Here is a 22,476-nt window from a genome sequence, read left to right as displayed (position 1 = left end):
TGAATACATGTCCTCTCTACACTACTTGATTGGTTAATGCAACAGTTGCAAAATGGCATTATTGGAAAATTGGGATTAGTTGGCATCGACTTTACCAAACGTGGCTACTTGGCAGGTCATCAACACATGAGCAACAATAGTGGCATGGGGAGCGGCATCAAGGTGCGGCTTTTCCCAACTATAACACACCATCTCTGATTTCATAGGCTACAAGCTAGGACCTTTAGCTTTGAACTTGGCTGTGTCTTGTATCATTGTTCTAAGGATTTGAGGGGAGTGAAGGCCTCAGCCCATCTGTGTCTGGAGTTAATGAATAGCCCCTTTTCTCCAACTATACCTCACGTGTGAGGAGACCACATTTTGACTTATTCTGCTTGACTTTTACTAGGATTTTAGCCTATTTAAATGTGTGTGCCTTTACCCTTCCGGTCCACTGGAGACTTGATTGAGCTACTTTTTTCCCCCAACATTTAGCTGTAATTAATGAGCACCTGTCTTCAAGGACTGTTTGTTTCTTTACTTAATCTAAGAGAACTATGCCTTTATGCTTGGGAATTTCTATCTTCTATTCTCCTCAGTGCTAATCCAAATCTCCCTTTCCGTTCATAACCTTGGCTCGAGCTGTGCAGCTAGTTTTTGGTTTGCTTGGATCTGTGTCTTTCGCTGATTCAGCGACCCTACTGTTCCTGCAGCTTTGAGGACTCTTCAATCCTTCCCATTCACTCAAACGTGGTTGGACCGTTCATTTGATCTAAAATGGTCACTCCTTACTGCTGCATCTCTGCTTTAAGCAAGCTTTATATGCATTCTTATGCATCTTGTTCTTAGAGTATACATTGAGTATATATGTTCTTCATGTCTAAATGTAGTTTGACCTAATGTCCATGTAACTTCATGGTGAGTGCATATCTGCTTCATTTCTAATGTGTCTACGTGTGTCATTTTCGGCAGTGAAGTCACTTGCTCTCGTCATCTTTGGTTACAGCATGTCCATGCCTGCTAGAGCTTGCAGATGCATCTCTTCTTGGATTGCTCCGGGGTAAGGACAGTAGGGTTGTCTCAGTGAGTAATGCCTCTTGTACTTGCAGTATTGTAGCGCAGAGGGGACAGACTCCATGAATGATGCGCTCCTTTCATTCCTATGGTATAGAGGCAGGGGAGGGGCCGACGCTATGAATGATGCAATTATCTGCCTGTGGTTACTGTAGCAACAGGAAGTGTATGGGGGCTAGGTCTAGCTAGCTGGGAATGGGTATGAGCTGCCTGCAGCACTCATTGACAACGCAGCATGAACACATACCTCATCAGTGTTTGTCGTTGTCTGCTTTGCACACCCAGTGAGCGACTGGGACTGTGATGAGAGGGGTGCGCCCCAGTGGCTTCTGCCACCAATCCCGCATGGGCACTGTGTGACCTGACCCAGATCTGCAGACCTGCATCACAGGTATACTGTAGATAGACGCAAGGTGAGATCATTAATTTACATGACATTGCCCTCTGCTTTGAACTAAACTAGCTATTGCTTCCGCAAGCAGAAAACTATATGTATTTGGAAGGATAGCTCAGGGGCAACATACTTTCTTTAGGAAGAAGAGGATGCAGAACAACATGGGTTCAGTTCCTGTTCCAGTGCTTAGAAGCTGGAGGAGGCTGGCATTAAGCAAGACATAAAGGACCAAAGAAAATAATCAAATGGTCCGTTTCTAGGGGGGATGTCACTGAGCTGCTGCTCAAATTTTAAAATTAAAATAACCTGCAAATACTGTGGCCTGCAACAATCATCCTTCCCTTCTATCTCCCATCTACAAAAGAACTGTGGGTTACTTGCCAAATAAGCAAAACAGAAACGTGATGGCTAGAAGGTTTCAAATCATTGGCACAGTTCTGGGCAACCCTCCAGACCATCGTTTTTCAGCCTGCCAAGCCGCCATTACAGGAGGTTAAAGGCCATATGCAAATCATGCTTGGTCCCACCCCAAAAGGGGCAGTCAAGCCTGAACTGCTAGGTCACAACCCTTCTGCACGAGACCACAAGCATTCCCAAACATGTCCAGCCTCATTGGGAGTCGTGAGTGAAGAGTAGCCTAGGTCACTAGGCCCAGCAGGTTTTTCTAGCGGTGATGTCCTGGAGCTGTTGCTTATATTTTAAAATAAAAAACCCTGCAATTACTGTGACCTGCAACACATCCTCCAACATGTCCCCTTTGTCTCCCATCTAACTAAAATAAATGTGGGTTATTTACCAAATAAGCAAAACAGGAAGGTGATCGCTGTATGGTTTAAAATAATTTATAACCACTGGCACAGCTTTGGGCAACCCTCCAGACAATTCTCAGCCTGCCAAGCCACTAGAGGCAGGGAATAACCATATGCTAATCATGCTTGGTCCCACCTCAAAAGTGGCAGTCCAGCCCGAACTGCTAGGTCACATCCCTTTTGCACGGGACCAGAAGCATTCCCAGGCATGTTTCAGCCTCATTGGGCATCATCAGTGAGGAGTAACCAGAGTCTGTAGGAACAGCAGACCTTTCTAGGGGTGATTTCGTGGGGCTGTTGCTGCTATTTACATTTTAAAAGAAAAAACCCTGAAATTACTGTGACCAGCAACGCATTCTTCCGCTCTATTGTATCTCCCATCTAACAAAAACAACAGTGGGTTACTTAATAAATAAGCAAAACAGAAAGGTGATGGCCGGAAAGTTTAAAATCCTTCATAACCACTGCCCCAGCTCTGGGCAACCCTCCAGACCATTGTTTTTCTGGTTGGGCTTGTGTTGGTCAGTTGCTGTTTCCAGTCTGTGCCCAGACACTTGCCAGACACTGGATGTCTTTACCTTGGGGTTTAGGCCTCTACGAGATGCTCTGTCTGTTTGCAGTTTAGCCTGAGCAATGTACAATATTCCAGGTTGTTGTGTTGGACGTCTGCTTACATTAACAGTCATTTGGTAATATGGGTGTAAACACACTGATATTAATGCTACATATGGTGATCCATTCTTGTATGAAATGTATATCCTATTACCGTGATATCGTAATCATATTTTTCTTCATGTACTGAGAAACAATGCTATGTGATGCCACTTCTTGTTTTGTCGAGGGGTGAAAGGTGATGTGCCATTGCTTCCTGTGATGCCACTTGGGGCCCGAGTCAAATGGCATCGCTTCCTGTGATGTCATCCGAGATCAAGGGTCATGTGATGTCACTTTCACTACCCCTGGCATTTTGTTAAAATGACGTCCCTGCTCTCCTGCCAGCTTTCGTCTTCTCATGGACTGTGTCCCTCTTTGGGTGTGAGTCCCAGACTCGTAACATTCACAGTGGCTTGGTTTACTTTCCTGCCAAACAGTCCCAATGTGGACAATCTCTTTTTAGGTGTGGGTACCAGACTCGCACTTTGTTCCATGGTCCCAGACCCTCTTAACCCGGCTTCCTCCTTCATCCCTCTGACCTCCAGCACTACTTGGGTAACCTGCATACATGTTTGCTACCTTCTGGTTGGTACCAGCTTTTCCCGAGCAGCTGCTGCATCTCTGGAGGTGTTGGTCATGTCAGGGCTTTGTTGCCATTGGCAGCGGCTGTCCTGATGTCTGCTTCTCCCTGGCAGTGCATCATCTCTCCTAGATGATTCACCGGTGCTATGGATGCCTAGAGGTTCCACACTGCACCAGCTCAAGTAGTCCTTGCTTCTGGGAACTCGCTTGCATTCTCCTCTTCCGGTCTCAGCTTCCCTGTTGCTGGCTTGTGTCCCTTTTGCAGCTGAACGGCTAGCCGGCTTCCTCCTTGGAGGATCGCTGTCTCAGTGCATCTCAGCTGTGGGGTGGTTAAACTCTCATGTTGGAAAAGGCAGTTGCTTTGAACCAATCACATTTGTTGGGAAGCAAGAGCGCTCACTCTGTTTCTCCTGAGTGATCCTTGGGCTTCTGGCCATCTTCTTCTTCTGAGTATATGCCATAGAGTCAGGTGTAGCATACTTTACATTCTCTAATGGTTTAATCTTGTGAAGTAAATTAAGTTTCCCAATATATGTAATAGGACCATACGCAGTATACCTTGAATGCTCAGATGTTTGAATTTTGCATGCTCCAAACAAAGCCAAATGCATCCGGCATTCTATTTCCATTAGGTGTCACTTTCCCATTATGGAGCAGAACGCCAAGGGTTATTCATGGCAGCAGTAGGCTACGTTCAGTCTGTTTAGTCCAGTGGATTTTACAATTTTGGAGTGAACGGGAAAGTGACACCTAAAAGAAATGGGACGCTGGGTGCATTTGGGCTTTGGAGAATGCACACTTCGACCATTGGTTTCTGGTTGAGGTCATAGCAGTTCCTAAGTGTTATGGTGGTGCACCGGAGGGGGGGGGGGGGAAATGAGGTCCACTTGTTCCCGAGGTTTCTTGTTTTTAAGGGTTCTCTATTTAGAAGCATCGCACAAACAAATAAAAAGGTATGTGAAACTACCCCTTTGTGACGATTGGAGTTTAGCCCTGAGGAAGGATGGGTTGCTGAAAATAATTACCCACTAGGCCGAAACTCAAGTTGACTATGACAAAAATGTTGATGGACTTCACTAGCACTTGATATTTACCTAAATAATATCAGCTCTAAGTGCTGAGCAATTGGCCTCCATGCACATTCTGAAACAGTGGCACATGGATGGATACATAAAGAGTGTCTGGCCATAATTAATACTGGCCAATACGCACAGATTGCTAGATTTTGCACATTGTGTAATTTGTGAGGGTGGCAGTATGCAAGCATTGTGAGATTGTGTATGTTTTTATGTTTTTATATTGTCACACACCAGCAATAAATGTTTTGTATTTATTGCACACTAATGTTTGAATAAATAGATGATCTAATTTAGAAAAATTAGTGACTGTCAAATTGCTACTAGCTAGCTACTACACATTCTAGCTTGTGCAGGATAAACTGTCAGTGTCTGTGTCAGTGTCTGTGCCACTGATAGAGCAGGTGCTGTAAATCAGGATATGGATGCAGCAGGACACCAATAAACACAATGCTTTTGGCATATTTAATTTACTTAATTGTTTTTTTATAACGCGCTTAATACTGGAGGTGGGTTTCCAAGTGCAGATCCAGGATTCAAACCTCTTTTGCTCTGCATGGTCTTGCTTCCAAGCCCAGCACATTGCCCCTGCGTTATCCTCCATTCATCCTCCTAGAGTTTTCGAAAGGGGAATCTGATCATTAACTTACCCTGTCAGAGATGGAATTAACCTCATAATTGTATTAATTAATTAAAAATTAAAAGGCCAGGGCTTTCACACCTTTGCGAGATGGCAATTCCTCAGTGTATTTATGACGCTGCCGATAAATTCCTGATGAATAATTCTGCGGGTTTTCAGGTCCACTCAGAAGATGGTATATTTCAAGGGTAGGATGTGTGAGAGGTGAATGTTGTTGGTGACAAAAGACAAGGGAGAGTGATGGACAGAATGAATAAATCAAATGTAATTTTTAACTCTAGATGTAAAGTAGGCCATGATCTGTATAGTACGTCAGGCCACGCCACAGCTCTGAAAAGCATGGAGGGAATGCCTTCAGGCTGCAAGCCAATAGTGTAAAGACCAGTCTGGCCACAGAGCAGCACTGATGGGCCAGTTCTATAGTATGGATTAGGGTGACGCTGAAGACACTTCCAGGTCAAAGTTGCTTACAGTATGAATAGTCCCTCCTGGGGATACAGCCCTGAGGCTGCTGGCTGAGCAGTCATAGGACCGTGCCAGAAACCCTTTGAGGATTCCCGGGTTGTGGATCCAGGACTCCTCTTATGCAGTAGCTGGATTCTCTAGGAATGCGATGCATATAAACAACCCCTTGTAAACCCATTCATCGAGCTGCAGTTGCCTGGTTCAGTTAACAGATGGCAGTAGGAAGAAACTCAGATGGCTTGAAGGAAACAGCTCAGTTACTGGACAACCTGCTTTTTGTACAGCATCAAAAGGTCCTTGGGCTCGGAATTGAGAGAAATGCCTTGAAACACACGAATTTGCTCCAATAACGCACCTGGAAGCAAGAGGAATGGTAATCTGGTTAGGATATAAACTTTGAAAAACCTGTCGTAACATAAATGTATTTACTGCAAAGCTCACTCCCAAGCACAAGCCTTTTGCCAGTAGCAAGAAAATTGGACTTTGGGCATTAGAAAAGCTGGGAAATCATTTAAGCACCCTTTCAAAGCCAAGGCCGGACTACATTACACCTGTTGAACACATTAATTGCTACCAAAACTGGCCCTCCCCCAGACTAAACTTTTTTCCATAGCGAGGAAAAAGTTATTTTATTAAATGCATTCAAAATCTTTCCAAATACCCTTTTGCCGGGGGTTCCAAAGAGAGCCAAGAGACATTTGAATTGGGACAAATAGGTATCGATAAACACCTCACCATTTAATATATTACAAGTGTTTAAAGTTAATTAAGTCTGGTGTAAGTTGTATTGTATTTCACAGCTGCTATTTGGTCTAACTGTATAGCTTTCAGTAGAGTACACTCCATCTAGATATATCGTCTTGGTAGCCCACAGTTCTTGAAGGCCAATGATGTCTTGCAAGAGCATAACATTTTCGTGATGACATTTGTGGCGTGAACCTTCCAAGATGCAATGTTAGGAAAGTGTGTGAAGTTGCTCAGGTCTTTGCATTATTTGTGGCTGGGACGTTGCAGCGTTCTTCGGATCTGGAAACCCACGCGGATCTAATGCCATTCTTTGCTTCGCTTATAATGACTCTTTAACCTGCGTTCGCATCACCTGTGTGGTCAGATGGGCCCAATTATATTTATTTGACCCATCCCTCTGGTTTTTTAGTGATGCCCATATATACATTGTATATCGGAGCACAACTTATGGAACAAGAGATCTGCTGTGTCGTCAAAAGTGCAACTGGCGAAGGTGAGAAGAATCTGAGGTGCACTTTCTAAAGGTCTTCGTCATCAATGAGCTCCACAGCGTGGATGTCGGAGGAAGCGATCCGCTGCAAGTGAGGCATTTTGTGAAACACTGACCGGAAGTCAGAGCGATTAGTTGGCCAACTATCCTGTTTCAGAAATCAAACAGTAAATATCATCCTTCTTGTTATTGGCTTTGCGTGAGAGGGTGCATTTGTCAAAGTGGTGTCATTTTCATTATTTTAATCAATGTTCTTCATAGAGAGAGAACGGATAGCGGGTTTTGTACTTGTTTGTGTTCGTGTTTCACGATAGTTCCAAGATGGAATCGCTTGTACGTCCCCTTCCGGGATAGTTGGGTCTGATTGGGTGTGAGCAGGTTGACTGCGCTTTGATAATTGGACAATGAAGGACTTATGAAACGAAGATCATCTGAATTTGTTGGATTTTTTGTCTCTGCTTTTTTTGTCAACACTCTAGTCCTCATCAGATCTTTTTCTAGCGATGTGGAGGTCAAGGGAGAAGAGTGCGGCATCTCAGAATCCCAGAGGCTCTATGGGACTGCAATCCTAAGAGTCACTGCTCTTCTCCGGCTTTGCGTTGCTAAAGCCGCTTCATTTTATTTGGTAAACCAGTGAGACAAATACTCAATACATGGTTTATAATGAATCACAGAAGTGAAAATTGCACATGACATGGCAGTCATCTTGCTAATTATGCATATGGAATTTCCTGCATACGAGAAAGCTAAGATGGGAAGAATGAGAGGCGGAAATAGGTGGATGAAGAAATCGGAGGCGGACATCACAGCCTGGCAGTTCAAGGTGGCCTTGTCCAACTTCAGGGCTCCAAGACCGGAAAGTGGAAGGGTTTTCAGAATATCCCTCATTAATATTCATGAGCAAAAATGCGCACACATTTAGAATCATTGTATGCAAATTTATCTCACGAACATTAATGAGGGGTATCATGAAAATCCGACGTGGATCCAGCCCTCGAGGCCTGGAGTTGGACAACGAGATCTGTAACAAATACCCTGTCAAACGGGTAATGGGCTTAGTCATATAGTACCGTGACTTAATGAACCTAGTGAGGACTTCGAGCATCCTGCGTGTCCTGCAGTTTATCCCATGCAGGCCTGACTGAGACTTTTGAAATACTGAATTCAATCGTTACAATTCAGTTGGGGCAAAGCAATTATGGTAATTTAAACCACTAGATTATGGTACCCTGTGGTTGCCACTGCTCTTTAAAAACAACTGTGCCATGCGCCACAAACGCATTGCTTCTTGGCACTTGGAGCAGAGTAGATGGACACGTTACATGACTGTAGAAACGATGGCGAGGTTTACATTGCAAAAGGACCCTTTCTTTTCTGGGGAAGGCATAGCCTTGTTGAGTTTTAGGGTTGGTTAGCTGTAGCATGCCTCCTTTTTCAACTTTGGTGACCTGGCATTGGGGAAAGGTTTCTAATGGCAAAATGGCTCAAATAAGTGCATCCTGTGTTTGGCTCTTAGCTGCAGGAGTGACTGTGCTTTTGAAATCTTCTAGGGGACAATATTACCTAGCCAGGGTGTGATGGCAGAGAAACAAGGAAGCCCCTGGGTGTTGCAGATGGTGCTGGGGCCTGTTAGATATCATTATGAGTACAGGTGGCGTTGAAGCTGCACCCGCGGATTGGCCCACGTGAACTTGTGTCCTACACGGATCCAGCACAACCAATCACATCTCTGGGACTGTGCACCCGTGTTAGGCGCTCTGTTGCTTCCCGTCTACGTTTGCACTTTATAAATCCCAGACATGCAAGCATACAATGGTAGAGGAGAGCCATCAGAAATAGCAGCTATGGGGCATTGGACTGCGCGGTCGGCGAGAAGACCCATCGGCTCTGTGCTTGTATTGCTGTGTGGAAAGCTCCTGTTGCCCACTATTACGCAGAGCCCCCGGACCCCGCAGAGCCCCGGAGCATTGTGGCATTCGTTTCCACATATTGTGCAAAGGAAAAGGCAATGCTGCTGCACAAATATGTATATTTTGCTGTTTTTCTGCTCAGTTAAAGCAGTTATAGGCAGGGCTCAAGTCGAGGATAGACGCAGGTGGACGAGTTCCCCCCTTTTTTCAGGAGCCCCCCCTCTTTTTCAGAGTGCACCTTGATATGCTGATTTCTGGCCACACCACATCCAATTGGCATGTTAATGAGTCCTCCCACATTTTTGTTTTAGGACTTGACTCCTGGTTACATGTATCTGCTAAACTTACAGAATTCGATTTCTACTGTCATTAGTGTGTGGAAGGATTGAAAACAATCGGCCCCAAAGGAATATGCTCCATGTGAGTCAAGTACAGAGCGTGTAGTCTGTGCGTCTGTCGATACTGTATATCGGAGACTGACGTGGATTTATCGATCAGACTAATTATAATAAGTGGGAGATTAAAATACTATCTTATTAGCGCCATTTCAGAACAGTTGCAGGGAAATTAAAAAATGCCACATTTTGCACTTTTATGTTGCGAGACTGCAAAATCGACATAAACTGGATAATCTAATTACAGGTCGCTTTCCACCCATTCGGGTCCTTGATATTGTGCTCGAGGTTCCATTTATATGTGGTTTCCAAATATAAAGTCACAAACAGTCATATACATATTAAAATTTAAATTGAGCTCTTATATTGTGCTTAATGCCAGACTCCAGCCTCTAAGTGGAGTACCGCGGCTGGGTACCAAACCTGTGCTGCTCAGTGTGCCCCTGAGCTATCCTTTCTGGTTAGCCAACAATATGAGAAGTCCTCTGCTGAGAGTGAACGTAAGTCAGATAGCTTTTTTATTGTTTATTTATACCGCAATGGTAGCCTGTGGGCATCGGGGCGCACACCTACACACAGGGAACGACCATCAAAGACACAACAAGAAGAAACAACTATTCAGAGGATAGAGTGCGGGTAGGAACTACGTGAACAGGAAGGTTGTCAGAGATTTCGTGAACAGACATAGGTTTGCTTCAAGTCGAAGGGCAAGAGACAGGGAGTTCCAGGATCCAGCCGCTCTACCCAGGAACGATCTACCTCCTTCCCTTGAATGCTTGAACGTTTGACATTTAAACAGAGGGTGGGATGAGGAGCAGAAGGTTCTGCTTGGGCTGTACAAAGAACCCAGACTTTCTAAATACTTAGGAGCAATTCCGAAGATACATTGGTGAGCAATGGTGAGGCTCTTAAAGAGCATACGCTTATTCGCTGGAAGCCAGTGCAGAGCCCTTCTATGTTCTGTAATGCTGCGTCTTCTTGAGATCTTTATTGTGATGCGAACAGCATCGTTCTGTAATGCTTGCTGCGAGTACCGTGGACGACTCACAGGCCTTCCATGTTGGGCAGGCTCGGTTTGATATCCAAGTGGATGTTTCACGCTGGAATTGCAGAGAGAGCTAACTGGTGGCTGAGGGCCTACAGGGTGGGCCAGCCCACTGAACAAGCTATGCTGCCATTTGCTCATTTCCTGTAGAGGCCTTTCTCATTGCTGGCTACTCTGAATCAGTTGTGGATTAAAACCGGAGTGCGGTCATCCAGATTTTTTGGAACATCTTGCTCTCTGTGCCGACAGAGGTGACCGTTCCTCACTGACAGGCACCGTGGAAAAAGTGCATAGAGCAAGCCTTTTTACTTCTAGTCCTTCTCACATTGTTGGCCAGTGCTTGCTTGCTTTCTCATATATCCTCTTTCCCCATAAATTATCCCTCCCTCATATATTCTCTCGCGCTCATATTTTTGCTCTTATATTCTCGCTCTCCAATTTACATTATCTCTTATATTCTCTCTCGCTTGTATTTTTTCTCTCTCTCACATCCTTGCATTCCAATCGATAAATGTGCAACCGGGCCTATAGCTCAAGCGCAACGCAGTCGCCTTGTGAACAGAATGTTGTTTATGCAAGATGGATTTGATACCCATATCAAGCATGTTGAGCCCTTAATCCTCCAGGGTAGTGATGCCAATTATTGCAACGTTTAGAAGCTGGAGGAATCATCATGAAAAGCAACGCGAGTCCGAAAATTATAATGACAAATCCCTGCTTGTGGGCACACTGGCAACTTCTGGGTATCTATGAGTGAGTTAGTCTGATACAGATCATGAGATTGACAAGGCCTGCGTGCAGAACACCATAAGCTAAAAGGAATACTATTAACTTTCAACTAGTCTGTAAATTATCTTTGCGTATTATTTATTCTTGTAGCCAATAATGAGACCCTCCAGTTTATTGCGATTTCGCGATCAAACAAAATGCAGCGGAAAAACTACTGGTTTTTTTTAACAACACGCTATGCAGTTTTTGCAAAAAACGGCTTGCAAAAACTGCCGGTTTTTAAAATAAAAGACAAAGGGGGTCATTACGACCTTGGCGATGAGGGGTTAACGGTGCCGTAATGGTGCTGTTAACCCCTTACCACCGCATTATGAGGTCCTTTAGCGGATCCCTTAGTGGGAGCCGCTAAAGGACCAGCATGCTAACATTGGGCCCGTTGTTAGCATGGTCCCCATTCCCATTGAGCACTATGGGGGCTCGAATGGGGATGGGTTCCCTGAATGGGGAAATACTGAGTCCTCCAAGGTTGGAATGGCCCGGTAATTCCCCATTCAGGGAACCCGGACCCGGTATGCGGTAAGGAGGTAGCCATGGCGCTAATATCGCCATGGCTACCTCCAACCTCGTAATGACCCCCAGAGTCAGCGTGACAAAACTTTTTAGGGACCAAGTGATGAGATGTGTGAGCGCATCTCATCACTTGTGCCAAAAAAAGGAGCAGCCTACTCCACAAAGGACACCTGAATGAGTGCATTTTATGTGCGCCCATTCAGATACCATTTTTAACCTCTTTGCACAAACAAGTAGCGTTTCTGCACATTTCAAAGTGCATCATGAATTCACAAAGGGTTGGCTTTTAAATGCACAGAAAACTCAGGTACACCCACGCTGTTTAGAATTAGCGCGTGGGGCAGGGTGTGCACATTGCATGTCAGGGAGTTTGCAGACCATGTAATGCAATTCAGTTTTTTTATGTATGACAGCATAGGTATGGCACACTGCTGTCTCACTTCCATTTATATTCCTGAAATGGGGATAGCAAGTTTTTTTTTATCTCATTTGACTGTGACAAGCCCCTTGGATGCTGGGAGCCTGTACAACATTCTTGTCGGGAGAGCAATCCAGACACTAATGTATTCAGTGCGACTAGCCAGCGCATCATTTGCACTACAGCTCAGCACCGTGAAAATGTATAGGTCACCTGGAAATATGGATAACTGTAATGTTGTACTTGTCTTTTTTAAAGGCACATTTTTTGCCAATAAAAATAAAAAAAAATAGGTCACCTTTGAGAAAAAGGAGACGTGCACATTTCCAAAAATGGGGTATCTAAAAATAGTGTCATCACTGCTCTATTTTTAGATGTCCATTTTTTTTTTGTTGAGGAACTGGACCAAAAGTCTACTTAAAAAAAAAAAGTTAAAATATGAAGGGGGCAAGGAGGGAGAGGGGGCGCAATGGGCCAGCAAAGGAGTGATGGGCAGGAAAGCAGTGGCCTAGAGGAGGAAGCCATGGACAAGAGAGTAGAGAGTGAATTTTATGCCAGAGGTGGGACTCTGAGCTAGAAAATTGAAGGAGTGGTGGGCAAAAGGGAGATCGGTGGGCTAGAAAGCAGATTGGGAGTGGTTGGCCGGAAAGAAGCAGCAAACTGCAGATTAGGAGCAAGGATGGGGGAACAGTGCGATAGAATCGGAGAAAGGATGCAGCAGGAGCGAGAAAGAATAATGGACTGCAGACAGCAGCAGGAACTGGCGAGTGTAAGGTGAGAGTTAGGAACATTGTTGTGAGCGTGGCAGGAACTGGGGAGTGCGAGTTGTGGCTTGGCCATGAGACAGATCACATGAGTATGCCCATGACTGGCAAAGTGAGAGGTTTAGGAATGTAAGTTGTAATAGGGATTTGGTGAGTGTGGGGTACGTTGGCGAGTTGGTGCTTGCCAGACTGTAGAACATAAGAGAATAAAGTAAATGTTTTGAAATAGGCATGCACATTAAACCAAAAAAGTAGCGCACAACAAACACTTTTCTGTCGAGCCAGAGACATCTGGGACTCTTCCTATTCAATTAATATAAAAAGGTGCAAATAATGACAACGTGGCACCCTTGTATCCTTACACACTGCCTTCTTGCAACTTGTCAATCTTATGACATTCAATCCAATAAAAAATGTGGCACAAAAATGTAATAAATACAATTTTGTGCCGCAACATTTTTTTTATGCCGCAAAATATGCGATTTCGTGCCACAATATTCTGGAGCGCCTGAATAATTGTTTCCATTAGATACGTGAACTCAGGCGTAAGGAAAATGGCGTTATGCTAGAGTGGTACTGAAATCTGCCTGTGGATGCGAAAGGTTTATGAAATGTACATTCCTATAGGAAGCTCCTGGCGGAGGTGCTCACAGATCCACAGACACAAATCCACAAGCACAAGCGCCCGCCTGCGCACCTTGGCTCTTGGAAACCCGATGCCCAGACAGGTGTTTACTGATCCCGGGCTCGCAGGAGGGAAGGAAGGATCCTGCCGAGCCCCCGAGGCTTAGGTTCCAGCCGCCCGCGAGTGCCTTCTGACGGGGTGTGGAGGTGGGAGGAGCCGCTGCAGCGGCAGACGGAGGGAGCAGGCAGCCAGGCAGAGGAGCCCACGGCCGTGCCGCCGCAGGCCCGCACACACCGCGCCTTGTCTGACTCGCGGCTGCGGGCATCCCCGGCACCGAGGGAGCCTTACTCATCCCAGAGCCGCGCCGGGCCCCACCTGCTTCGTCAATATTGTGTCAGCGCAGCGGCTGCGGGTGGACGCGAAACTAAAGGCTCTTTGGATACATGAGTGAGCAGATGCGCGTCCCGTGCGCCGCCTGGCAGGAGAGGCTGCGCCGGATCGGGACTACTCGCGAGAGAGGACTGGCTTTACCGTCCGCTGCCGGAGAGGGGACCAGGCTGGGCGGCCGCAGCGCCGAGCAGCCTCCCGCAGCAGACTGCCGCGCTCTGCTCTGAGAGGTGAGGTGAGTGGGGCTGCTGCAGCCCGGATGGAGCTGCATGCATGGTCCTTAATCCAGATGCACTTTGCGTGCGGTATGTACGAGCTACGCTGCTGTGTTCTGGGGACCAGGGCACTGCTTTTCACAGGATTGTTTTTTTTGTTTTCTTTCAAAATTATTCTAACCTTCTGCTGACTGGTCTCAGCCGACCTTTACCTCTGGAAAATGGTCCGCTCGGATTTCAGCAGGATTCGACATGTTTGTGGGATGTTCACCCGGGGAGGGGGTTCGGAGCGGGTGATTCTCGGGTTGTCTGTGCATTGTGTCGATCAGCGAAGCTGCCAAGTGGCCCGTGTGGGCCCTCTTGGGTTTATCTGACAGGATTGCGCATGCAGGGGGCGTGCAGGCTTAGACTTGCTATGGATAATGCAAAACTGCAAGTACCAGAATGCTAAGTAGGGATGGCAGAAGGGGTCCTGCGTGTGACCCAGGGCCAATTGGAAGCACAGTGAGTGGTCATGGCCATGTGTCTTTTCTGCTACGTTTCACAGCTTGACTTCTGCCCCCCGCCCCGCCATGTGTGTTTCTTGATTCATCTCTTGTAAATCCCCCAGAAGCCTATGGAGGAGACGGCAACTCTGTCGTAGACAGCTTATTTGCACAGCATTCTTATGTAATAGCTTAATCGAGGTCGGGCAGTACTACAACTCCCAGAATGCAGTTGGAAGTTAAATGAACGCCTGGGGCTGGAGCATTGTGTCACGTGGAGCCATTTCATAACTGAAATTACGTACCTATGTTAGCACACGCTTTGACCTTTACGCCCCGTATGTATTACTCTGGGTGGATATTGGCTGCCCTACACTGTCGAGCTTCAGATGGGGCTTAATGCGTCCGTGATTTTCGCATATCTCTGCGATTCCCAGCGAACCGAGTCTTATCTAAAGTGGCGCTGCCTTAAGATTGAGATTTGTTTTTCCAATTTTGCTCGGATCCATTAAAACCAAAATGGGGCATTTCCCTATAAAACGTGTGGATCATTGTGGATTTTCAGACTTCGCCTCTGGGGCGGGGGCGTTCAGAGTGGGCAGAAAGTGGCATAACGGACATCCTACTTAGGGGCACTAACCAAAGTCTCCTAGGTTAGCCCAATGACTTTTTGCATGTCTCTGGATGGTGGGTTGTCGGGTGGGGCCCTCGCCTCCTCTCATTTTTCGGGGGTGTTTTACATCTTGGGTTATTCCACTGTGGGACAAAAGGAGGAAGTGGTTTTAATGCTTGCCCTTTGCCACAGGAAGCGTGCAGCTTCCTTATGTTATGGAACCCCACAGCCCCTGCAGCCAGGGCAAGGCTTCAGGCCCTGGACTGCCTGTCTCTCGGGGTCATTGTTTTGGACCCCTACACGCCGCCCGTCACCGGGGCAGCCGCCAGGCCATCTGAAGTCCGTGAATCTTAATGCGGGCTTGCGCCTGGTATCTCATCAGATAACGCGCCAGTAGCGCACAGTGTTTGCACGGGCGCTGCGGGTGCAGGAGGTGCCTACCTCCGCGGTGTGGTGATAACGGGCCGCGTGTTGCAAATGTTACCTTGCTTTTGCGATTGCCGCCGGTGGTGTCCTTGTGGTGCCCTGCTTTCCCAGACATATCCGTGACTGTTCGTAGATGGCGTGGTCGGAACAACGCAATATATGCGGCTAAACTTGGAAATTGCAACCTTGCATCTGTATTTATTTGAGCGGGAGCTCAGTGCCAGCTTAGAATATAAACCCTGTCCAGAAGCTCATACGATGCACGGAGCAGACCCATTGCTGGATGCTATAGAATCATTGTGCCATGGTCGATATCCAGGGAAGGAATTGGACCGGAACAAGACGGAACTGTGCTCCAGCAAAAATGCTCTTGCTGGAAGGCGCCGTTCCGTGTAGTGCCGAGGAGCAACACTCCCACCCGCTCCTGCATCTGTAAGTCACTCTTTGGTCACCAGGACAGCGCAAGCTACACGTTACGAAGATGCATGTATGGCGCAAGCTTTGCACACGTTTTACTGCCGGGTGACTATTCGGGCAGATGAAATGAGCAGCACACCCCAGTTTAACTTACTATCATTGACCTGCTTGTTAAATCGGTGATCATTCTAATGTTCCCAAAATGCACTTTCTTTTTATGCACAGCAGCTAGCATCCTATATTCAGGGCACCCATACGATTTGGTACCTAGCTCCGCCCCTCGGTCCCTTCAACCCCACTGACAAACAGCCACCTGTGCAGAGGAAATGCCTGCCATACAAAATCAGGCAGATTTGGTGGCAGTGGTAACGTGGCGGTATCTCCATTACCACCACTTGTTTTAATGAGGCGCTATATAATCCTGTATTCTGATGACGCTGCTCTGCTTGGGGAATATTAACTTGCATTATTTTCACACCAGCTGCTCCAGGCACCCGTATTTCAATGTTTGAAAGGTTGTGGTTCTAGGTGTGTAGTCAGCCGTCTACTGTTCTCATTTGTTATATTATGTTACTTGGCATTTATATAGCGCCTTATATATCATTGGTATGACCTCAAAGCGCTGGTAGGTTGAACGCCCTTGGGAACCGTAGTTCAAGTCAATAGAGAGAGAGTGTCGTATGGGGAATACCAAGTGCGCAGTTCCACGATAAACCTGCATTTGTGTGTTTTTTGTTGTTCGTTTGCATTGTAGCTGCCCCATGTCACACGTGCCCTTTCCAGCCAGTGGCACTGTCTATTGTGTGGTTTTTATTGTGTTTCCTTGTCATTGGCATGGGCTTACACCACCTAATATGCAAAGTGCTGCTGTCTGAATGGCCACGACTGGCTTAAGTGTCACCTTGGACATGGGGTCGCTTGACGTCTAGGAAGGGCCATGATAAGGAAACTAGAAGCTTGCTGCGGTTACCCTCGCATTCGTGATGAGTTGTCAAGGTATGCTCTAGTCTGGCCTCGGTGGGATAGATAGCCTGTGGTGGTACTGACCCTGCTGTAGAGGTCCAGGTATGCTCTAGTCTGGCCTCGGTGGGATAGATAGCCTGTGGTGGTACTGACCCTGCTGTAGAGGTCCAGGTATGCTCTAGTCTGGCCTCGGTGGGATAGATAGCCTGTGTTGCTACTGACCCTGCTGTAGAGGTCCAGGTATGCTCTAGTCTGGCCTCGGTGGGATAGCCTGTGGTGGTACTGACCCTGCTGTAGAGGTCCAGGTATGCTCTAGTATGGCCTGGGTGGGATAGATAGCCTGTGGTGGTACTGACCCTGCTGTAGAGGTCCAGGTATGCTCTAGTCTGGCCTCGGTGGGATAGATAGCCTGTGGTGCTACTGACCCTGCTGTAGAGGTCCAGGTATGCTCTAGTCTGGCCTCGGTGGGATAGCCTGTGGTGCTACTGACCCTGCTGTAGAGGTCCAGGTAGGCTCTAGTCTGGCCTCGGTGGGATAGATGGCCTGTGGTGCTACTGACCCTGCTGTAGAGGTCCAGGTAGGCTCTAGTCTGGCCTCGGTGGGAAAGATAGCCTGTGGTGCTACTGACCCTGCTGTAGAGATTTTACTGCAGTCTTCAAGCCACAGGTTCCCTTTCTGGCAGAAAACCCCAGGCTTTCATCCTTCTGAGGTTGAAAAATGGAGTAGCAGCAAGTTGGGTGATAACAGCCCTTATTTTTGGTATGAAAGGCCAACATTGTTAACGCATCTACCGTGTTTCCCCATGCCACCCTTTGATGCCCTCAACCAAGGTAGACTTTCTAGCAAACACTATGCATGTTTCAAGATAGAGGCCCATCCTTACAGTGGGAAAAGGAAATGGTTAAGTCCCAAAATGCAGAGGGTTTTTGTCTAAAGGGCAGCGACCTGTGTCACACGTGAGACGTGCCCCGTTATTGCATCTGATCTATTGCCTGGTAGGATGTGTGAGAGCAGTGTCCTCTGAAAGCCCACTGTACAAACGAATCATCTGTTTGTGTTTACGTTTTAGTGGCATGTGAAGGGATTTTCATTGAAGCGTGAAACTGCTTCTTTCACATGCATAGAATCATTGATTGATTGATTTTCCCCTAGAGAATATGTTCCAACATGCTCAATACCATTTGGGAAACGATAGTCTAGACCTGTGTTTTTTTCCCTTGGCTTTGTGGGACTTGTAGGTCTGTTTTTCAGGACTACAAGTCCCAGAAGTTAAAAACTGGACTAGACGGCCAACTCCAGATAGGTTTGGTGATCTACAGGATGCATGAACACCTCAGTGCTTGCAGTTGCTGTATGGCATATAATTCCTACTGTGGGTCAGGCGACATGAATGCCACACTTAGCAGCTTATTGGATGTCTATGGTGAAGTCTCCCACTGACCACAGTAAACTCTGCCAACCGTTTGTGGTTCCAACGTGTCCGGCAGCTTAGTGTTGGAATTCAGAGCCTCTTCAGGGCAATATTGAATGAAGACTTTGTGAAAGGGTTCCTAATGCAGGCGCAGCCAGTTCGTTTTCCAGACCTTCTGGTTATGCTACACATAGCTCTACCTCAGCAGTGTGAACAGAGGCGGATGAATGTGTCCATCATTGCTTCGGCCCTTCCCACTGTTTTGACGTTACAGACATGAACAGAGCACCTTAATCGTGGCATCTACCCCCTCACCACCATTGTCCAGACGCTACTCACTGAGGCAGCCCTACAGACCCTACCCAGATGATGTCACTGAGGCAATACACCTGCAGACATCAGAGTAACTAAATGAGCTGTGATCATGAAGAAGGTAAATATTGTCATGGCTGAGGCCAGCGCACATAGATACATTAGACACGAAGCACATACACATGCAACACGAAGATGACCGAACACTAGGTCAAATTACACTTAGACACGAAGAACATGCTTGCATCCACTAGGTTACAAGACACATACTCTCTTTTCTATGCTGAAAAAGCAAGGCGCATTATCCCATGCTTATCTTCTCCATATTACAAGTAGGGGTGTACCGAAATTCGGCTTAGAGTAAGTATTCGGCCGAATTCCGGCTGAAAATCAGCTATTTGGTTTCGGCCGAATACTTACTTGAATCAACACTCGAAGCTGAAGTTACACCCCTACTTCACCCTAGTTTTATGTTGCTCTATGCACCTAGTTCTGGCTGGAAAGTGGTGAGACCTGTGGACATGGCTCTGGCTTTTAAGCACTTGGATGTAATATGCATCTGCCGGCATGCATGTTCATTGGAAGCTCCGGGAAGCACAGTTCATGTGAACAGAGCAGCCTTGGAAAGTGGAGGGTGCTGCTCGCCGGTGCGTGACCAGCTGCGAACCAATGGGCGCTGCTACGCTTGCACTGTTTGCGGTGCCCTTGGCTGAGGCCGGCCGCAGAGCACTGGGAGCTATCCCACATCTCTGGGATGTGCTTGCATCAGGGCACTGTGTTTGGTGCAGAACCCCACGGACCCTGGTTATTACTGTGCTGACAGGCCTCTCATGCACCAGCTGTACCGGCTTGGGGCACCACACTGATAAGCAGCCCGGGTTCAGTATATCTGCCTGCAGCACACGCACACACATATAAACACAGACACGCGCGTCTCCTCTGGGATGGCTTTTCTCTCCAATGGTCTGCAGTATGGCAGGGATGCACTCAGCAGGGAGGGTATACAAGGGCGTAAAATGACATGGTCATGGTTGTATTGGCGGCTGAATGGAAGAAAACTCTCCGGCTGTTCAGAGAGTCACTCGTCGGCTTGGGTAACGCGGACATGAAAGGCGGCTGCATATTCATTCTGCATTTTTTTTCTCTTAGGCCTTCATTAGCCACTGTTTCGCCCGGTAATAGCAGTATGCGATTCCGTGCGGTGCCCTATGGCTATTCTAAGGAGGGAGCTAGGGCTCCTGCAATTGCTTTATCTGGCAGATACAGTGCGGAACGATCAGCTGCTGACAGTTCTCTGCAGACCAAGCATGACTTCCTCGAGTTGTCGAGAGTGCTCCGTTTGGAATTGGGAGCAGAAGCGACACCAGTGTTTGCTATTCTGTGCATTTAGAATGCAAATGAGGTAATCGGCCACCAGTCCACTTTGTGCAGCTATGATAACTCGCTCGTTGCATTTGTATCTGTCATAGACGTGCACTGTTGTGGGTTTGATCTGACCTAGTTCGTGATCTTCTAATAAAACTGCTGACTCTTTCCATTTTTAAATTTGCTTGAAGGCTAGTCTTCAATTTAGCATATTACCACCCTGGCCGGTGTTTATGGTATGTGGATGTCACCCCCCTTCCACAGTGCAGCGTTTATGCAAGAAACGCTGCTCCCAATAAGTGTGTATGCTTTCACACCCCTACCCCAAAATGTCATACATGAAAACGAAAGCTGAGGAAGTGGGGATAATTGACCCCGAAACGCGTCGAGAAACAAACATTGGCCTTTTCCAATAATGATGTATGATTTATGAACTTCTATACACATGGGAGGAATTTGTGATGTAGATCTTGTTTACCCATGAACAACTTTATGATACATTGAAATTCTATCTCAATATACTGGGGGAACTTTTCAACAATTCTACTAAGATTTCTAAACTGTGAACGATTTATGTACCATATAAATAAGAGAAGAAAAAGAACTTTATGTATTAAGGTGAAAATATGAATGCAGAACTGAAGTAAAACTAAAACTAGTTTTTACAAAAAATGTGTTTCTAAAGACTTATTTCAAACAAACATTGTATTTATTGATACTGATTGCATTTACAATATAAAGGGTGTGCAGGGGACGGGAGAGCTCCGCAAGAGTGCGGACATCTGTTGGTTTCACATGAACTGTGAGTATATTTTTTATTTTATTGATTTCATTTTCTTTTTCCCTCATGCAATAAGTGAGTTCCCAAACCTCACCCTTTATTTTACTCATATACGTCCTAATCAGGCCAGGATATCAGATCCGCATTTAATCATTGTGGGTCACCATCCCTCACTCCCGAGCCCTTGCCCTTCACTCTCACTGGCTTTAGCTTGTTAGAGCCCCTTTACTCCTCCCTGATTGACTGCCCCTGGCTAGGAGGAGACCTCAAAGCTGAGTTAAGTGCGTCTAACTAGACACTTCCTCTGAACAATCCCACCTGGCTTTCTGTAAACCTGCCAGATAGTAATACACACACAACTCAATGGCAGCACATGTGGCGCAGAGAATGCCCAAATGGCCTGGTGTCTGTCATAAGCATCGTAATTAAATTGCCCTGCTGGCTTTGAGAGCCATGTGTAAACAAGGACCGCTACTTGCATGTGCAATAATTAAGAGGACAATTATAGGAACAATAAATCGCTGGGCCTTTTTAAACCACATCTAGACAGTGCAAACTGTAATTCACAGCACTGAAATCTGACCCCCCCTCCCTCCTCCTCTCTCCACCATAATGTCTCCTTCAGGGACCACCCTGCAGAACAAAAGGACAAAAAAACATGCAGCCTTTCACGGAGTGGGCGCTTCACCTTATATTTGATGGAGCTTGCATCGATTCGGAAAGACTGGGATATTACTTTTTTAAGTTGTTTCTTTGTAATTAGTAAGGCCTATTCTAATATGTAAATGTTTAAGTAATTGGTGTTGTGATGGCTCCTTTTGGGTTTCAGTGCCCTGTCAGAGACAGAAGGCTAAAGCAAAATTTGAAAGTGCAAGTACACACATCCCGGTCTCCTCTCGCAGTGATTGCATGCATACTTTACTTTTGGGCTAGTCTTACTTACTTGGGCCCAGCTGAACAAGAAATGCCTATTAATGGACAAAAATACAAACTGTGTTGTTATTGAACAGTTTATTTTCCGATAATGTATTCCTTTCGTGGTTTATGCAAATATCTTCTGTATACAAGAAAGAAGATGAAATGCAATAACGGATGGATGCGCATATTTTAATATGTGTTCTTCATGTACAAAGTGGTTTTTCTTGTCTACATAACTTTATTTATTAAAAAGGCAACTATTCGGCACGTATTCGGCCCCGGCCGAATACTTGTCCAACTATTTGGACGAATACTTAAATCTACTATTCGGTACAGCCCTAATTACAAGTGTCACTCCCGCACCCCTCTATCACCATCATTGTCTCCATCTTTTGTGGCGTGTGTAGATATTAAGCTCTTTGCGATGAGACCCCTTTAGCCGGTGCCTCCATTTTGACCAGAATCCTATGTGTGTCTCCCTCTCTTCAAATACCTAATGTCTTGCTCCGCACAACCCTGCACACTTCTTGCTCTTGGTCATACGTGCCTTGCTCTGTCTTGCTTAATCCTTTTACATCTTGCTCTTTTCTGTGAAAATAACATGATGAAAACGGCTCTGGTATCCCAAAAGAGCCATTGATGATGCCACTAGAATTAGGTCCTAGACAAATGTGCACCTGTTTTCATTGGTTGTGCACCCTGTCCACGTGCCAAAGTGGTAGACTGGAGAAAGCCATCTTTTGGTTTTTTTTCATTGTTATTGTTTAAAAACATAACCTTTAACAAGAATTTCTCTTCAGTACATGAAGTCTGTTCA

At 46.3% G+C, this 22,476-nt stretch overlaps 1 protein-coding gene across 5 annotated transcripts in view; it reads left to right on the top strand.

The window, feature by feature from the left end:
• Positions 1-22,476, top strand: part of PLEKHG5 (pleckstrin homology and RhoGEF domain containing G5) — a 1,536,154-nt gene that overhangs the window by 813,796 nt on the left and 699,882 nt on the right. The window contains exon 1 of one of the 5 annotated variants that reach the window (XM_069610304.1): positions 13,377-13,983. The exons of 3 other annotated variants lie outside the window; for them this stretch is intronic. The gene's annotated coding sequence lies outside the window, so the exon portion shown is untranslated. Of the gene's footprint in view, positions 1-13,376; positions 13,989-22,476 lie in introns of those variants that run through there. One more of the 5 variants, XM_069610305.1, reaches the window with a different exon arrangement.

Source organism: Ambystoma mexicanum, chromosome 8 (genome assembly GCF_040938575.1).
Source record: "Ambystoma mexicanum isolate Mex_15411 chromosome 8, UKY_AmexF1_1, whole genome shotgun sequence".
Lineage (NCBI taxonomy): Eukaryota > Metazoa > Chordata > Amphibia > Caudata > Ambystomatidae > Ambystoma > Ambystoma mexicanum.
Note: the sequence above shows the minus strand (reverse complement) of the source record. Positions and strands in the feature narration are given on the sequence as shown.